Source organism: Scyliorhinus torazame, chromosome 4 (assembly GCF_047496885.1).
Source record: "Scyliorhinus torazame isolate Kashiwa2021f chromosome 4, sScyTor2.1, whole genome shotgun sequence".
Classification (NCBI taxonomy): domain Eukaryota; kingdom Metazoa; phylum Chordata; class Chondrichthyes; order Carcharhiniformes; family Scyliorhinidae; genus Scyliorhinus; species Scyliorhinus torazame.
In genome coordinates, this window is record NC_092710.1 from 1629077 (window position 1) to 1635672 (window position 6596).

The following is a 6596-nucleotide window of genomic DNA, read 5'->3' on the forward strand; positions in this document are numbered from 1 at the left end:
CTCTTTAAACAGGGTCCCTGACGGAGAGACTCCCTCTTTAAACAGGGTCCCTGACGGAGAGACTCCCTCTTTAAACAGGGTCCCTGACGGAGAGACTCCCTCTTTAAACAGGGTCCCTGACAGAGAGACTCCCTCTTTAAACAGGGTCCCTGACGGAGAGACTCCCTCTTTAAACAGGGTCCCTGACGGAGAGACTCCCTCTTTAAACAGGGTCCCTGACGGAGAGACTCCCTCTTTAAACACTGTCCCTGACGGAGTGACTCCCTCTTTAAACACTGACCCTGATGGAGAGACTCCCTCTTTAAACACTGTCCCTGACGGAGAGACTCCCTCTTTAAACAGGGTCCCTGACGGAGAGACTCCCTCTTTAAACAGGATCCCTGACGGAGAGACTCCCTCTTTAAACAAGGGTCCCTGACGGAGAGAATCCCTCTTTAAACAGGGTCCCTGACGGAGAGACTCCCTCTTTAAACAGGGTCCCTGACGGAGAGACTCCCTCTTTAAACAAGGGTCCCTGATGGAGAGACTCCCTCTTTAAACAGGGTCCCTGACGGAGAGAATCCCTCTTTAAACAGGGTCCCTGACGGAGAGACTCCCTCTTTAAACAGGGTCCCTGACGGAGAGACTCCCTCTTTAAACAAGGGTCCCTGATGGAGAGACTCCCTCTTTAAACACTGTCCCTGACGGAGAGACTCCCTCTTTAAACAGGGTCCCTGACGGAGAGACTCCCTCTTTAAACACTGTCCCTGACGGAGAGACTCCCTCTTTAAACAGGGTCCCTGACGGAGAGACTACCTCTTTAAACAGGGTCCCTGACGGAGAGACTCCCGCTTTAAACAGGATCCCTGACGGAGAGACTCCCTCTTTAAACAGGGTCCCTGATGGAGAGACTCCCTCTTTAAACAGGGTCCTTGACGGAGAGACTCCCTCTTTAAACAGGGTCCCTGACGGAGAGACTCCCTCTTTAAACAGAGTCCCTGACGGAGAGACTCCCTCTTTAAACAGGGTCCCTGACGGAGAGACGCCCTCTTTAAACAGGGTCCCTGACGGAGAAACTCCCTCTTTAAACACTGTCCCTGACGGAGAGACTCCCTCTTTAAACAGGGCCCCTGACGGAGAGACTCCCTCTTTAAACAGGGTCCCTGACGGAGAGACTCCCTCTTTAAACAGGGCCCCTGACAGAGAGACTCCCTCTTTAAACAGGGTCCCTGACGGAGAGACTCCCTCTTTAAACAGGGTCCTTGACGGAGAGACTCCCTCTTTAAACACTGTCCCTGACGGAGAGACTCCCTCTTTAAACACTGTCCCTGACGGAGAGACTCCCTCTTTAAACAGGGTCCCTGACGGAGAGACTCCCTCTTTAAACAGGGTCCCTGACGGAGAGACTCCCTCTTTAAACAGGGTCCCTGACGGAGAGACTCCCTCTTTAAACAGGGTCCTTGACGGAGAGACTCCCTCTTTAAACAGGGTCCCTGACGGAGAGACTCCCTCTTTAAACAGGGTCCTTGACGGAGAGACTCCCTCTTTAAACAGGGCCCCTGACAGAGAGACTCCCTCTTTAAACAGGGTCCCTGACGGAGAGACTCCCTCTTTAAACAGGGTCCTTGACGGAGAGACTCCCTCTTTAAACACTGTCCCTGACGGAGAGACTCCCTCTTTAAACACTGTCCCTGACGGAGAGACTCCCTCTTTAAACAGGGTCCCTGACGGAGAGACTCCCTCTTTAAACAGGGTCCCTGACGGAGAGACTCCCTCTTTAAACAGGGTCCCTGACGGAGAGACTCCCTCTTTAAACTGGGTCCCTGACGGAGAGACTCCCTCTTTAAACAGGGTCCTTGACGGAGAGACTCCCTCTTTAAACACTGTCCCTGACGGAGAGACTCCCTCTTTAAACAGGGTCCCTGACGGAGAGACTCCCTCTTTAAACACTGTCCCTGACGGAGAGACTCCCTCTTTAAACAGGGTCCCTGACGGAGAGACTCCCTCTTTAAACAGGGTCCCTGACGGAGAGACTCCTTCTTTAAACAGGGTCCCTGACGGAGAGACTCCCTCTTTAAACAGGGTCCTTGACGGAGAGACTCCCTATTTTAAACAGGGTCCCTGACGGAGAGACTCCCTCTTTAAACAGGGTCCCTGACGGAGAGACTCCCTCCTTAAACATGGTCCCTGACGGAGAGACTCCCTCTTTAAATAGGGTCTCATAGAACATAGAACAATACAGCGCAGTACAGGCCCTTCGGCCCACGATGTTGCAACGAAACAAAAGCCATCTAACCTACACTATGCCATTATCATCCATATGTTTATCCAATAAACTTTTAAATGCCCTCAATGTTGGCGAGTTCACTACTGTAGCAGGTAGGGCATTCCACGGCATAGAACATAGAACATAGAACAATACATAAAACAAGCGAAAACAATTTTGAATGTCAGGACCACAGAATTGATGTCAACATTTTCTGTGTTCACCATTAAATGAGGAGCATTCTTCACAGGCTACATGCTGAAACCTGAATGCATAAAGGCACTGCTGAGATTTGAACTCAGGATCTCCTGTTTACAAGACAGGCGCTTTAACCATCTAAGCCACAGCACCAATCTCTGACGGAGATCTGACGGTCTCTGACGGAGGGATTCCCTCTTTCAACAGGGTCCCTGACGGAGAGACTCCCTCTTTAAACAGGGTCCCTGACGGAGAGACTCCCTCTTTAAACAGGGTCCCTGACGGAGAGACTCCCTCTTTAAACCGGGTCCCTGACGGAGAGACTCCATCTTTAAACAGGGTCCCTGACGGAGAGACTCCCTCTTTAAACACTGTCCCTGACGGAGAGACTCCCTCTTTAAACACTGTCCCTGACGGAGAGACTCCCTCTTTAAACAGGGTCCCTGACGGAGAGACTCCCTCTTTAAACAGGGTCCCTGACGGAGAGACTCCCTCTTTAAACAGGGTCCCTGACGGAGAGACTCCCTCTTTAAACACTGACCCTGACGGAGAGACTCCCTCTTTAAACAGGGTCCCTGACGGAGAGACTCCCTCTTTAAACAGGGTCCCTGACGGAGAGACTCCCTCTTTAAACACTGTCCCTGACGGAGAGACTCCCTCTTTAAACAGGGTCCCTGACGGAGAGACTCCCTCTTTAAACACTGTCCCTGACGGAGAGACTCCCTCTTTAAACAGGGTCCCTGACGGAGAGACTCCCTCTTTAAACACTGTCCCTGACGGAGAGACTCCCTCTTTAAACAGGGTCCCTGACGGAGAGACTCTCTCTTTAAACAGGGTCCCTGACTGAGAGACTCCCTCTTTAAACAGGGTCCCTGACGGAGAGACTCCCTCTTTAAACACTGTCCCTGACGGAGAGACTCCCTCTTTAAACAGGGTCCCTGACGGAGAGACTCCCTCTTTAAACAGGGTTCCTGACGGAGAGACTCCCTCTTTAAACAGGGTCCCTGACGGAGAGACTCCCTCTTTAAACAGTGTCCCTGACGGAGAGACTCCCTCTTTAAACAGGGTCCCTGACGGAGAGACTCCCTCTTTAAACAGGGTCCCTGACGGAGAGACTCCCTCTTTAAACAGGGTCCCTGACGGAGAGACTCTCTCTTTAAACAGGGTCCCTGACTGAGAGACTCCCTCTTTAAACAGGGTCCCTGACGGAGAGACTCCCTCTTTAAACACTGTCCCTGACGGAGAGACTCCCTCTTTAAACACTGTCCCTGACGGAGAGACTCCCTCTTTAAACAGGGTCCCTGACGGAGAGACTCCCTCTTTAAACACTGTCCCTGACGGAGAGACTCCCTCTTTAAACAGGGTCCCTGACGGAGAGACTCTCTCTTTAAACAGGGTCCCTGACTGAGAGACTCCCTCTTTAAACAGGGTCCCTGACGGAGAGACTCCCTCTTTAAACACTGTCCCTGACGGAGAGACTCCCTCTTTAAACAGGGTCCCTGACGGAGAGACTCCCTCTTTAAACAGGGTTCCTGACGGAGAGACTCCCTCTTTAAACAGGGTCCCTGACGGAGAGACTCCCTCTTTAAACAGTGTCCCTGACGGAGAGACTCCCTCTTTAAACAGGGTCCCTGACGGAGAGACTCCCTCTTTAAACAGTGTCCCTGACGGAGAGACTCCCTCTTTAAACAGGTTCCCTGACGGAGAGACTCCCTCTTTAAACACTGTCCCTGACGGAGAGACTCCCTCTTTAAACCGGGTCCCTGGCAGAGAGACTCCCTCTTTAAACACTGTCCCTGACGGAGAGACTCCCTCTTTAAACACTGTCTCTGACGGAGAGACTCCCTCTTTAAACAGTGTCCCTGACGGAGAGACTCCCTCTTTAAACAGGGTCCCTGACGGAGAGACTCCCTCTTTAAACACTGTCCCTGACGGAGAGACTCCCTCTTTAAACCGGGTCCCTGGCAGAGAGACTCCCTCTTTAAACACTGTCCCTGACGGAGAGACTCCCTCTTTAAACACTGTCTCTGACGGAGAGACTCCCTCTTTAAACACTGTCCCTGACGGAGAGACTCCCTCTTTAAACAGGGTCCCTGACGGAGAGACTCCCTCTTTAAACAGGGTCCCTGACGGAGAGACTCCCTCTTTAAACAGGGTCCCTGACGGAGAGACTCCCTCTTTAAACACTGTCCCTGACGGAGAGACTCCCTCTTTAAACCGGGTCCCTGGCAGAGAGACTCCCTCTTTAAACACTGTCCCTGACGGAGAGACTCCCTCTTTAAACACTGTCCCTGACAGATAGACTCCCTCTTTAAACATGGTCCCTGACGGAGTGACTCCCTCTTTAAACAGGGTACCTGACAGAGATACTCCCTCTTTAAACAGGGTCCCTGACGGAGAGACAGCCTCTTTAAACACTGTCCCTGACGGAGAGACTCCCTCTTTAAACACGGTCCCTGACGGAGAGACTCCCTCTTTAAACAGGGTCCCTGACGGAGAGACTCCCTCTTTAAACAGGGTCCCTGACGGAGAGACTGCCTCTTTAAACACTGTCCCTGACGGAGAGACTCCCTCTTTAAACAGGGTCCCTGACGGAGAGACTCCCTCTTTAAACAGAGTCCCTGACGGAGAGACTCCCTCTTTAAACACTGTCCCTGACGGAGAGACTCCCTCTTTAAACACTGTCCCTGACGGAGAGACTCCCTCTTTAAACAGTGTCCCTGACGGAGAGACTCCCTCTTTAAACAGGGTCCCTGACGGAGAGACACCCTCTTTAAACAGGGTCCCTGACGGAGAGACTCCCTCTTTAAACAGGGTCCCTGATGGAGAGACTCCCTCTTTAAACAGGGTCCCTGACGGAGAGACTCCCTCTTTAAACAGGGTCCCTGACGGAGAGACTCCCTCTTTAAACAGGGTCCCTGACGGAGAGACTCCCTCTTTAAACAGGGTCCCTGACGGAGAGGCTCGCTCTTTAAACAGGGTACCTGACGGAGAGACTCCCTCTTTAAACAGGGTCCCTGACGGAGAGACTCCCTCTTTAAACAGGGTCCCTGACGGAGAGACTCCCACTTTAAACAGGGTCCCTGACGGAGAGACTCCCTCTTTAAACAGGGTCCCTGACGGAGAGACTCCCTCTTTAAACACTGACCCTGACGGAGAGACTCCCTCTTTAAACAGGATCCCTGACGGAGAGACTCCCTCTTTAAACAGGATCCCTGACGGAGAGACTCCCTCTTTAAACAGGGTCCCTGACGGAGTGACTCCCTCTTTAAACAGGGTCTCTGACAGAGAGACTCCCTCTTTAAACACTGTCCCTGACAGAGAGACTCCCTCTTTAAACAGGGTCCCTGACGGAGAGACTCCCTCTTTAAACAGGATCCCTGACGGAGAGACTCCCTCTTTAAACAGGGTCCCTGACGGAGCGACTCCCTCTTTAAACACTGTCCCTGACGGAGAGACTCCCACTTTAAACAGGGTCCCAGACGGAGAGACTCCCTCTTTAAACAGGGTCCCTGACAGAGAGACTCCCTCTTTAAACACTGTCCCTGACGGAGAGACTCCCTCTTTAAACAGGGTCCCTGACAGAGAGACTCCCTCTTTAACACTGTCCCTGACGGAGAGACTCCCTCTTTAAACACTGTCCCCGACGGAGAGACTCCCTCTTTAAACAGGGTCCCTGACAGAGAGACTCCCCCTTTAAACACTGTCCCTGACGGAGAGACTCCCTCTTTAAACAGGGTCCCTGACGGAGAGACTCCCTCTTTAAACAGGGTCCCTGACAGAGAGACTCCCTCTTTCAACAGGGTCCCTGATGGAGAGACTCCCTCTTTAAACAGGGTCCCTGACGGAGAGACTCCCTCTTTAAACAGGGTCCCTGACGGAGAGACTCCCTCTTTAAACAGGGTCCCTGACGGAGAGACTCCCTCTTTAAACAGGGTCCCTGACGGAGAGACTCCCTCTTTAAACAGGGTCCCTGACGGAGAGACTCCCTCTTTAAACAGGGTCCCTGACGGAGAGACTCCCTCTTTAAACAGGGTCCCTGACGGAGAGACTCCCTCTTTAAACAGGGTCCCTGACGGAGAGACTCCCTCTTTAAACACTGTCCCTGACGGAGAGACTCCCTCTTTAAACAGGGTCCCTGACGGAGAGACTC

The 6596-nt window shown here is 52.3% G+C and overlaps 1 non-coding gene across 1 annotated transcript; it reads right to left on the bottom strand.

Moving 5' to 3' along the window:
- Positions 1 to 2522: 2522 nt before the first annotated feature.
- trnat-ugu (transfer RNA threonine (anticodon UGU)) lies at positions 2523 to 2596 on the bottom strand. The gene has a single exon. It is a non-coding gene; the product is annotated as a tRNA-Thr (tRNA).
- Positions 2597 to 6596: the final 4000 nt, after the last annotated feature.